This window comes from Narcine bancroftii, chromosome 1 (genome assembly GCF_036971445.1).
Source record: "Narcine bancroftii isolate sNarBan1 chromosome 1, sNarBan1.hap1, whole genome shotgun sequence".
In the NCBI taxonomy this organism is placed as follows: domain Eukaryota; kingdom Metazoa; phylum Chordata; class Chondrichthyes; order Torpediniformes; family Narcinidae; genus Narcine; species Narcine bancroftii.
The window spans coordinates 232,477,790-232,490,975 of NC_091469.1; the positions used below are offsets into that span (position 1 = coordinate 232,477,790).

Genomic DNA, 13,186 nt, shown 5'->3' on the forward strand with positions numbered 1-13,186 from the left:
TCTTGAATTATAGTTTAAAAGTCTTGAAATTTAAAAAAAAACAAAATTAAATAGAGATAGAATGTTATAAAACATGACATTTAAGTTAATTTTTCTTTAAAATATTTATGTAAAATCATAAAGTGATGTAATTTGGAAATGTACAATATAGAATATATCCTAATGAATGCTGGATATCAATGAGCCCCCTGAGCCCAATGTTGTGAAGGCCATACAAAAGGACTAGCAGATTATTTAAACCAGTGGTTCTCAGCCTTTACTTTCCACTCACATACCACTTGAAGTATTTCCTATGCCATAGGTGCTCATAAGGTGGTATGTGGGTGGAAAGAAAAAGTTTGAAAACCACTGTTTTAATTGTCCCTAATTGACTCATTATGTGCACGGTTTCAGAACTCCAAAGGAAATGGGCCAATGACAATTTTTCTCAAGCAAAATATTTCAGTAGCAATTCACTGTGCTCTGTTTAGATCAGTGGTTCTCAACCTTCCCTTTGCACTCACACACCACCTTAAGCAATCCCTTACTAATCCCAGAGCACTTACGGCATAGAGATTACTTAAAGTGGTATGTGAGTGGAAAGAAAAAGGTTAAGAAACACTGATCTAAACAGAGCACAGCCAGTTTTTGAATGGAAAACAAATAAAACTGCAGCAAATACTTTCAGTATTCAAAACAAAAAAATAAATAAAAATCAGGCACTCAAACAGCATCTGTGAAAAGAAAAAAAGTCAATATTTTGGGTCAGTAAACTTTCCTCAGAACTATAAATGATAGTTTATATCAGAATTGTATTTTCTTACTAGACTAATAATTCTGTCAATCCACTGCAAGATCATGGTGGCACGGTTACCTTAGTGGTTAGCAAAATGCTATTACTGCACCAGTGACCTGGGTTCAAATTTGCCACTGTCAGAAAGGAGCTTGTATGTTCTCCTTCTGTCCTCCAGGTGCTGCTCTAGTGTTGTCTCAAGTTTTAACAAGGTACGGGTTAGTATGTTATTTGGTGACATTTGTGTATTTGAGTGGTGTAGGCTCCTAGGCTGGAAGTCACTCAAGATGGCAGGAATGAATCAACCTTTCAAGTTCAAGTTTATTGACATCTGATTGTTCGTATACAGCCTGACGAAACAGCGTATTTCCAGTCCATAGAGCGCACACATACACATAGTAAGCCTTACACACAATCGACATATAAACATGACGATCCAAAATAGATATACATAAAAATAATTTACAGGTTTCTAGGATTCTTCAACCATCCTTCAACTGTCTCAAGGATACTGTGGGCTGGGTGGTAAGGCTCCTCAGTGATTTCCTGAGCCTTCTTTAAGCACTGCTCCCTGTGGATATTGTGGATAGAGAGAAGAGAGACCCCCGTGATCTTTTCTGCAGTTTTAATCACACAACATACTGACCTCCAATCTAATGCTTTCCAGCTACCATGACACATTTTGGTGAAACAAGCCAGAACACTCTATTACAGACCTGTAGAATGTTGTTATCATGGTGGCCAGTAGCCTTGCCTTGCTCAACCTCCTTGAGAAGTGTAGGCACTATTGCGTCTTCCTGACTAATGAGAAGGTGCTGTGAGCCCAGGATAGGTCATCTTTTAAATGAAAGCCAATTACCTAGAATACTTAAAATGGTGTAAGGGTTATCAGCAGAAAGCAGGTAGCAGCTCAGTTCCATTACACTCGTAAATTCACAAAAGAAATTTTAGGGGCATAGTTATTCATAAGTGATTTTTAATAATGCTTGTCAGAAGACTATGGATTCACATCTTTTTCAGGAGATGAGTAAATTATTCAAATTGCTTCAGTATTGAGGGAGTGCTCCACATAGGCGTATGTAGGGAATGGCAGGTGGGGCACAGAACCTGGGCACACAAATTGCGGGGGCGCTGCTATCCTTACCTTACCTGCACAAGACCTGAGTCCCTAGCTCAATAATAAATCTCCAACCCAGGGGTGGAGTGCTGCTGGGGCTCGCTTGAGTGCCCTGGAGCGTTGCTCCAGGCTAGCATCTCATCGAGCCGTTTCAGGGCCTCTCCGGCACCTCGCTTAATGCAGGATGAATGGACAAAATGGCTGTCTTCGTCTACCTTACCCATAAACTCCCACGCAGCTGGAATTGCTCTGCATTTCCCTGGTGCTGGCCGAACAGTTCCAGCTGCGAGGGAGATTATAGGCAAGGAAGACGAAGGTGACTATTTTGCCCATTCATCCGCATTGAGCAGAGCTGTGGCAAACGGTTGCGATGCCAGCGGATGGGGCCCGGATGGCAGAGATGGTCGTGGAGTTCTCCACAGCGGCCAGTTCTCTGCCACCTCTGTCAGCGGCATTAGCGGACAAAGCTTGCTTTCCCTTCTGAAGAGCTGGCGTCTGTACGATTGTTGCACTGAGGGAGCTGCTGAGAGATGGAAGTCGGCTGGCTTGGGAAACAATTTTGGGGCGTGATTGGGGTGGCTACTATCTGTGCAGGTCAGTGGATGAGAAAGGGGGTGGGGAGGGTCAAAGAGGCTGGTTGTTGATCAGATTGTTTTGTGGGAGGGAATAAATGGGTCCACCAAAGGGAATTGGTTCCGGGCAAGCAGCGTGGTTGTGAAAGCCAGTCTCCTGCCCCATGTCCCGCTCCCCAAACAAGTTTCTGACAGTAACTCACCTGCAGCAGATGACAGGGGCTGCCGTTCTTCTCCTCTCTCGTCAGTCTGGACAGTGCAAGGCAGGGAGGAGGCAGCGAGCGCCCAGTCACAATCCTCCCGCACTGCGCTGGCAGCCCTCACCCTCTTTCCTTAATGAGGACACCTCATCAGTGCCGAGCCCTTATTTACTTTCTATTCACAAAACTCAGGCATCCCTGCAAATGCCAAATGTGTGTGTATTTATGTGTATGTGTTACAGAGGAGGTGGGGGAAATTACATCAAATAGACACTTAACACAAAAACTTATTGTAGCAGTGGCTTGAAATACAAAATCAGGCTACTCACTGCAATATCACGGAGACACACAGATTGGTGCAATCATCCCACAGAGGGGGAGTAGCGACTTACTGGTGCATGGTTCTGCCTGACAGTGAGGCAAAGGCTGCAACCACACGCATGTCTCCGCCATGCATTCAGACTTTGCCGACTGACTTAAGTGAGAAGGGAGCTCCAAAGTCACTCATTGTGCTGAAAAGCCGTACTTCCTGTGCACGTCCACACAGATAAAGACACACATGGCAATAACTTTACAAAAACAATTGCAACTAATAAAAAATCCCATGGCAGCAGTTTTCATTGATGCTTTATCAGGTTTTGAATTTCAATTAAGAAATCAGTGAATCCCCAGCTTTTGTGTCGTATTGCTGAGTGGAGAAGATTTTGTACTTTTTTCACTGTTGGGCTAACAACTGGTTTTTGAGAAGAGTTTGAAATTCACAGTTTGAACACACGTCGAGTTTATATGTTGCGGTGCTGTTGAATCGCCACTCGTGACCCTCACCAGACACACTGATTTCACTTTGTTCAAACAGTTGGTGTGTAGAATCTGAGCTTCTCGCTCTCATACCTTGGATGGCTTTTACCTATGAACGCTGCATCCCTGCACCATTGTGGGATGCAAAATTGTTCATTTGAAGCTGGCCATCATTTCTGTTCCAGGCACCAAACAAAGTTGCATGCAAGGTTGCAATTGTTCTCTTCCATTGCCATTGTACATCTCTTGCAGGTTTGAAAGCAGGTCAAACAACGTTCCAAGTATTTATCGCACTCTCTTCAACTTTTGTCTCCAAGCTGATGCAATGGTGCCTTCAGCTAAGTCCTCTGCTATAGAATTGGTCTCATAACCAATCTTGCCCTCATGGCAAGTGACACATCATGTGGTTGGTCATGAGGCAGAAATTATTATGGCTGAAGTGGAAAGTGGGAAGTAGAAAAGATTAGATATCCTCATGGATTGTTGAACTGACCAATGACGTCAATTGGCATTGGATAGTCTGAGCAGATGCAAAGGCCTCCTGAAATAGTCTGCACTTTTAATGTGTAACTGAGCAGTCTTACAATTGGTGACCCCTAGGCATGCAAAATGAGTGTAGGGTAAGCATGAAAATCGTTTACCACTGGACAGGGTCAAATTGACATGATGTCCTGCACAGCACCATCTTAGTATGTTTCTTTGTACAAGTTAATCCCTCTATCAAGATGTTTTATTTTAAATATAGTAAGCGCTGGGAGGAGCAATTTTAACAGCAGCTAATGGGAAAGGAACTGAACAAATGTCAAAGTCCTTTGAACATAAAATATACATTTCAGGTTTCCTGCATCTGCTTTAGCATAATGTTATTTTGAGTGAGTTTGACTACATACCAGTCAAGTACACAACCATAATGCTCTCCAGCAGCTATCTGTTGAACAGATCCATGGAGCTGATGAATAGATAGACCACATGGTTTTGCAACGAATTTAATGTTGATTCCCAGTCCCAGTTGTCCCTGTCAACAGAAAAGTGAGGGCACAGCCTGTATGTCCATTAAAGAATAATAACAAAGGTCAAGAATAATGTATAGAACAGCAGCTCTATAAAATAGAGATGAGTTTAGGTTCATAGGTATGAAGTGGTTGGTTTGAAGGTAGATTGTTATCAGTTAGTTTACAGCAATATGTAAATTTATGAGAATGAGCCTGTCATGCATTTTACAGGCATCCTGCACACAGAAATAACATTGAGTATTGCACAAACTGTTAGTGTTAAAACTAATCAATGTTGCAACTGTAAAGACATGGTAGGAATTATGTTTATTGTTGGTTAAATCACAACTGTTGACAGAGTGCCCAGCTCTGACTAAAATGAAATGCAGGGAGAAATAAATTTCACTAACCACGAAACAAACATTGTTTTTAATCTTTCCATCTCAATAAAGCTGATGTAGTTGAAAATGTAATGTCACAACAGTTAATAATCGACTAGAAATTAAAATAATCATCCAACAATTTCTACTTCAGGCTATTTAAACTTCCTATAGTATTGGGAAAAAATTAGAGCACATCTCAATGCAGGAACTATTTGTATTTGCTCTTTTTGATATTATATTTTAGTTTCAATTTAATCAAAGAAACCTGCTTAATGATAGATTTTTATAGAAGGACTTCCTTTTCTTTATGTGTATCCACACAAATCCTCTACCCATCTCACCAAGGACTAAATGTGTTAAGGCCCTTTCTACTCTATTTTCCTTCCTTTGCCTGTCCAGGTTCTTTCTTCTGTCATATTTCTTTGAGAATGTTCTAAAGGTTTTAGGATTTCATCACTGGATGCAAACATAAAACTACAATATTTTAAAATTTATTTTTATTTTTTGCTTTTTTTACGGTTTTTACTATGGTTTTGTCGAGACTCTCATTTGTTCAAAGCAATATTTATTTATTTGTATAGATACAATACTTGTTCTGCATATGTATTATTTACTGGAGGACAGGAGAATGCACTTTCATTGGGTTGACTTGACGAGATCTCTACAAACTAGGAATTAGTTCCAGTAGAAATCATATAAAAATAACCTTGTATTTGTACACCTTAAAGATTATCTCATGCTTGAAGGGTTAACACACTTGCACTTTGGTAGTCTCGTATACTTTCTCTCCTGTATTCTTGATCTATTCAGTCATTTGCCAGTGAGGGGAGAATAAATGCCTTGTGTTCACATGGTTCAAATTCTAATAGTACATCTGTTTGACAGTTAATTGTAATCCACACTATCTTAATCTGTGTAAGTAAGTATTGATCTACATTAACTTACACATCAAGATCATGTTTTCACATGCTGGGGAAGTACAGCCATGAGCACAGATTTCTCGTCTGAGCTCATTAACCCTATTTTGGAAGAAAAACCGAAGCCATTACAAACGTCAATTCAGGCAGACTCCATGATAAAGGCAGACAAGAAGTGACAACATTTATTAGAAAGACCTTCCAAACTTTAACTAAGAGCCCATAACACCTGAAATGTTAAATAGTATCTTCTCTCCACTCGTATGATGCAATTTTTCCAATTGTTTTCACCCTAGTGAAGATGATATTTGGTGATTTGAAACAAGCTGAATAACTCCTAATGCTGTTCCCACCTCATTTGATAGAGCCGTGCCAAACCACAGCACCACTGCCAAAGGAGGAATGCTAGAGCCTGACAATGTTAAAGGAAGTTCTGTATCTTGGGGCATTTTGTTTTTTATTCACAACAAAATTGAAATGAATAGAATTATGTCTAAATCTCAATGGATTAGCTATCATTGAATTTATTTCCTTTTCTATGAAAGATGTGATTTTTGGTTCTAATCATTTTGGTTTTATTCAAATAAAATAATAGCTTTAGTATCATAACACATGGCTACAGGCCAGATCCTGCTGAAGCAGCAGGTTGCCTGGACATACCTTCTCTGAGTGAGGAAGGCTTAGTCGGCTGGCACTCTGCCCTTGGGAGATATCCTGTGAGGCAGAGCAGGATCTGAGAGATGAGAAAACCTCCATCATATGAATACTCTGATAACTTTTGACAGCTCATGACTGTATTACCTAAACTTTTTATAAGTACGTCTGGTAGAGATATTTAAACACTATTCAAATAGATGTTGATAATAGTCATTATTAAAATAAAATGCTTAATTTAAATATTACCAATTAATGCATTAGAATTAAGTAAAATAATAGCTTGTACCAAAACATGCTTACACATATGAATGTGTAAGCAAATGAATGGAGTTTCTGTTCAAATGTTAAACCCTTCTTGAGTTTTAACATAAGTTAATGGGGACAGATTTCAAACCGAATCCACTCCTTTCTCCGGACCATCATTACTCCACCACCATATTCAAGAAGGGACCCATTTCAATTTGCCTGTAGAAGAAACCATTCCACAGATGTTGCTATAGCCTTGTAGCTTCCCTCCGTCCTGGCCCACCTGGAGAACAATACCTCAGATGCCAGAAGGCTGTTCATTGACTTCAGCTTGGCATTTAATACGATCATTCTGCAGAGGCTATTGGAGAGGCTGTCCTGGCTGGGACTAAATATCCCTCTCAGTAACTGGATCCTGGACTTCCTAATGGAAAGACCACAAGTCTGTCCAGGTTGGTATATTGAAAACGTCGAGCACCGTCATGCTGAGCACTGCCGCACCTCAAGGTGGCAGCGCTCAGCCCGCTCCTGTTCACACTACTGACTGCCCCACGACTGCAACGCCAGATCCAGCTCCAACAGTGTCATCAAGTTTGTAGATGATATAACAGTAGTTGGCAACAACGATGAATCACACTACAGAGAAAAGGTGGAAAAACATGAAATCTTGTGAGAGTAACAAACTGAGATTCAATGTGCACAAGACAAAGGAGATGATTATGGACTTCAGGAGGACCAGGAATAATAACCTTCCACTACACATCAACAACTCTAGAAGAGAGAGTGGAGAGCACCAAGTTTCTTGGAGTTAACTAGTAACTTATCGTGGACACTCAACATCTCCTCACTTGTCAGGAACACACGCAACAGTGACTGCACTTCCTGAGAAGTCTGAAGGAGGCAAGGCTACTGGCTACCATTATGTCAACCTTCTATAGGAGCTCTATCGAGAATGTTCTGGCCGGCTGCATCACAATGTGGTGCGGTCGCTGCAGAGAAAGGGATCAGAGGTCAATCCACAGGACCACAAGAGTGACAGAGAGGATCACTGGAGTCTCTTCCCCTCACTCCCCCATCCCCATTGACGAGATCTAATGAGATCGTTTTTGGAGAGGGTGCGCAAGTCATTGAGGACTCTTTCCACCCTGCACAAGGCATCTTTCAGCTGAACTGTCATGGAAAAGATACAGGAATATCAGAGCCAACACCGCCAAGCTGAGGAACAGCTTCTTCCCATGGGCAGTGAGAATGCTAAATGATCAAAGGAACTGCTCACACTAACCAGCCGAGAGTCTCACAATCATGAAACAATTCTATTTATTTATTTGTACAGATGAAATACTTGTGCTGCAAATGTATCATTTCTCTGTATTAGTGTTATGTCTGTGTGTTTTTGCACTGAGGACCAGAGGATGTTGTTCTTGTACAATCAGATGACAATAAACTTGACTTAACTTTACTGAATCAATAAGGGAGGAGAGGACAAACGTGCCATGATCTAAATTCCAGCTTGCAATATGTTTTCATATTTCTCTGGGCATGGAGGGAAGTTTAGGTAAATTGAATCACAATTACCTGATAGGTGGTGACTCTCTAGGTTGACTTGTAGTCAATTCAGTTTGACCCCTGATTGTATTTTATTTGTACTTAACATTTCAATAAATTTTTTAAAAAGTGCCTGGGATGTAACAGTGGCATATATCAAAGGGATGCTCTTTTGTCAGGCTTTAAAGAATGGATTCTCATTGTCATTGACAATGAGATAGACAACAGACTCGCCAAGGCAAATAGCGCCTTTGGAAGACTACACAAAAGAGTCTGGAAAAACAACCAACTGAAAAACCTCACAAAGATAAGCGTATACAGAGCCGTTGTCATACCCACACTCCTGTTCGGCTCCGAATCATGGGTCCTCTACCGGCACCACCTACGGCTCCTAGAACGCTTCCACCAGCGTTGTCTCCGCTCCATCCTCAACATCCATTGGAGCGCTTACACCCCTAACGTCGAAGTACTCGAGATGGCAGAGGTCGACAGCATCGAGTCCACGCTGCTGAAGATCCAGCTGCGCTGGATGGGTCACGTCTCCAGAATGGAGGACCATCGCCTTCCCAAGATCGTGTTATATGGCGAGCTCTCCACTGGCCACCGTGACAGAGGTGCACCAAAGAAAAGGTACAAGGACTGCCTAAAGAAATCTCTTGGTGCCTGCCACATTGACCACCGCCAGTGGGCTGATAACGCCTCAAACCGTGCATCTTGGCGCCTCACAGTTTGGCGGGCAGCAACCTCCTTTGAAGAAGACCGCAGAGCCCACCTCACTGACAAAAGGCAAAGGAGGAAAAACCCAACACCCAACCCCAACCAACCAATTTTCCCTTGCAACCGCTGCAATCGTGTCTGCCTGTCCCGCATCGGACTTGTCAGCCACAAACGAGCCTGCAGCTGACGTGGACTTTTTACCCCCTCCATAAATCTTCGTCCGCGAAGCCAAGCCAAAGAAGAAGAAGAAGAAGATACTGTTCCTCCAAATTTGGGAGACGAGCCTGATCCTTAACCCCATCATTTAAAATGTTGACTCCTTCCACTCATTCATCAGACATCTGGAAATGATCACCTACCTAATCTCTGAACATTATCCCAGATCTGACTACTAATCTATTAGATTAGCAGCTGGCGCTGAACCTCTCCTCCCACTCCACTTCCAATTTCACTTCTAGCAATTCCATCCATACCTGTCCTTACACCTGGTCCTCACTCTTACCCCTCTGCAAACAACCAACTCTTAACCCAATTATCACGCAGATCTCAATCCACTGCCAAAGGATTAACCACCTCACTTCCACCAACCCATCTCCCAATCCAATTCTATTTTTGTTAATTCACTCTGGAAAAAAAATGGCATAGGAAATGCACTTGTCTAAGATTTGTTCAGTAGATTTTAGATTTATTGTCAGAGTGTCTACATTGCATCATACATCACCCTGAGATTCTTGTAGAGCACAATGCTTTGATTTCCCAATGACCCTTTAAACAAAGTGTTGTTTCACCAAAAGCTCTCAGTTTAATGCGCCTAAAAAGGGCCTGTTCATTTTCAAAGCAGATTCATTTCAATTGATGATGATTCTGATATGTGAGATAATAAAGGGATGAAGATGTATTTTCAAGTCAAGTGTATTTGCCTTGGAAGTAAACTTATAGGATGTAGCATTCCCATGACTCTTCTGCCCTATTCTTTCTAACTTTTAAGAGGCTATGGATCGAGGAAGTTCCATTGAAGAAGCCTTGAGGAGTTGCTGCAGTGTATTTTGAAGAGCCCATACATTACAGCTGCAGTATTCTGACTGTGTAGGATTGAAGGGGGTTTCAATCAAGTGGCTTTCTTTGTCCTGGATGGTGTTGGAGATGCACTTGTGCTTATAAATTGTGGAAAACCAAGAGGTGATCGGAAGGTGAATCATTTGCTGAAGAAGTCCTACCCTCTGAACCATTTGTTTCGTCAAAGTATTTATCTTGCTCATTTTGCTCTCAGGGTAGTTAAAGCATTAAGCATGCTGGATATCTGAAATAAAAACAGAAAATTCGAGAAGTAAGCAGCGTCTCAGGATCCAACATTGGAAAGAGAAAGGGGTTTTATTTTTCAGGTCAGTAATCATTCATGAGACTGCAAAAAGTTATTGGTAAACAAGTTTTAAGATGTAAAAAAAGGAGAGGAAAGGAAAGAATGAAAGGGTTTTTTTTATATAGAGTAGAAGTCAGCAAAGATTAATTCCTCAAAAGATCAATGCAAGGCACTGAGGCAAATAGGAAATTAAAAATTAAATTTAGAGAAACATATTTCTAATCTGGAATAACCAAAAAATATTGTGTACTGTGGAAATCTCAGAATCAAAATGGTACATATTATCCTCCTCAGCTTCCGTCCAACAGGAATTTCTGCCACCTACAACGTGATTCTGACACCAGACACATCTTCCCCTCTCCTTCCGTCTCCTCTTTCTGGAGGGACCTCTCCCTCTGGGGCACCCTTGTCCACTCATTCCTTTCACATTCATCACCCACTCAGTACCTAGCCTTGTGATCACAAAGAAAAGCTACACTCGCAGGCACACCTCCTCCCTCACCACCATTTGGGGCTCCAAACTGTCCTTCCAAGTGCAGCAAAACTTCACTTGTGAATCTCCAGGGGTGATCTATTGCAACCAGTTCTCTCACTGTGGCCTTCTCTACATCAGTGAGACTAGATGCAGACTGGGAGATTGTTTCATTGAGCACTTTTCCTTTGTCTGCTATAATAACAGTTATCTTCCAGTGGCCAGCCATTTTAATTCCACACACCATTCCCACACTGAGATCACACACACTGCCAAACTGATGCTGCCTGCAAACTGGAGGAGCAATACCTAATATTCCATCTGGGTGCTCTCCAACCAGACAGCATTAACATCGACTTTTCTAATTTCTGTTAAACCTCTCCCCCTTCTCTCTTTCCTGATATCTCTGTCTCCTTTCCTCCTGCTCCCCATTCCCTTTCCTTCTCTTTCCTTTCAGAGATATACCTTCTTCCCCATCATATCTCAGCTTTTTTTCTCTTCTATCCTCCCATCCATATCCACCTATGTCCTCTTATCCATTAGTCTATACTTCTTCCCCCAGCCTCTCTCCTCCCTTCCTCCCAGCTTCTTATTTAGATTCCTACTTGATTTTTGTACGTGCCTTAACAGGGCTCAGTCCCGAAACATAGGTTACCCTTTACTTCCTATAGAATGTTGCTGATGCACCATCAATGACTCCAAAAGACTGAAGTTGAACAAACTGATAGGCTTTTATGTGCTATAGAACAAAGGCACGTCCATGCTGCTCGACTGTTTTGCACTGGGGAGGGGGCTGTGGAACAATCACCTTTATTCAGGAGCCACATGTGTAATCGCTCAGTGGGTGTGCCCAAACAGATAAATATATGCATACAGTAGTTTACCACGGCTGCAAGACCTGTTGAGTTTTTCCAGCACTTTTCTGTTTCCACTGCAATCACAGCATTTGCAGATGTTCCTGTTTCAGAATCAGAATTTATTGTCGTGAACAAGTCGCAAAATTTGTTGTTTTGCGGCAGCGTCTGAGTGCAAACATCCATATAAACCACCTTCCAAACATTCATGTAAACCACCTGACAAAAATAAATGAAAATAGTGCACAAAAGTCAAAGGAAGGCAGTGTCTTTGGTTTATTGATCATTCAGAAATCTGATGGCAGCAGGGAAGAAGCTGTCCTTGTGCTGCTGAGTGCTCGTCTTGGGGCTTCTGTACCTTTTTTCCCCCCGATGGTGAAGAGGGCACGGCCTGGTTTATGGGGGTCCTTGAGGGTAGAGGCTGCTTTCATAAGACACCACCTCTTGTCTGGTGCCCATGGTGTTGCAGGCTGAGTTAATAAACCTCTGGAGTTTTTTCTTCTCCCGAGCATTGTCACCTCTGTACCAGACAGTGATGCAACCAGCCAGAATATGCTCCACGGTACACCTGTAGAAATTTTCATAAGTCTTCAATGACAGTGAATCTTCTCAAACACCTTACAAAGTATTTCCGCTGGCAAGCCTTCTTTGTGATTGCATTGACATGGAGGCTCCAGGACAGATCCTCGGAGATGTTGACACCCAGAATTTGAAGTTCTTGACCCTCTCCACTACTGCACCCTCGATGAGGACTGGATCGTATTTAACTCATATTTATTAACTTCTTATGTCAGCAAAATTGATGCTATTTTATTATTTGTGGACATGGGAAGGAAATCATATCAATACAAATGTTAATGAACCACAAAAATATTGATGTTCTGAATAGGATTAATGGGAAGATTGCTCTACCAATCCCAGAAAACAATGGATCTGGCTTTCATAGTTGTATCTTTTATGTGGAAGAAATAAATTCAGTCAAAGGAGAGCTTGTTTGATTTGATGTGAAGATTTTTTCCAGGATATTAAATGTAATGCTGCTGGATTTCAAATGGTGATTTTTAGATTCTGTTATATTTTAGATCATATTTGGCCAGCATTTCAATGATTAAAATTTTATAGCCACTTATTTATCCCAGCACAAAACATGTCTAGCTCTCACTTCTTTCTTCAATAGGAAGGACTGTTTCATTAATTATTGTTTTAAATGGAACTGAGCATTTACTATTATTAGCAAGCATTCCCACTTCTGAACTTTTGATGGGGTGGAGGTGTGACCGAGCATATAGATATGTTTTTGGGAGATAAATTGGGAAAGGTTTGTTAGAGTAGGTCACATACAAACACTTTCCAACAGATCTTATTTGAAATACTGGAGGCTCTGCCCCATGCTAGACATATCAGGGCCTCAGACCTTTTGTAAGAGATTTGAAAAGTGCTCAAGAGACTTCACTAATGGATTGTTGTTTACAAAAGGAAACAGATGAAAGAGCATGTCGGAGCCGCTGCTGTCTGAAAGAGAACTGGCTATTCTAAGAGGGTGATGGGGTTTTGCAAGTAGAGAGAGTTGAACAGGCTTTTTCT

The 13,186-nt window shown here is 41.6% G+C and overlaps 1 protein-coding gene across 3 annotated transcripts in view; it reads left to right on the forward strand.

Moving 5' to 3' along the window:
* The window catches only part of man2a1 (mannosidase, alpha, class 2A, member 1), a 169,654-nt gene that overhangs the window by 138,046 nt on the left and 18,422 nt on the right, over nt 1-13,186 (forward strand). The gene's annotated exons all lie outside the window — the stretch shown is intronic.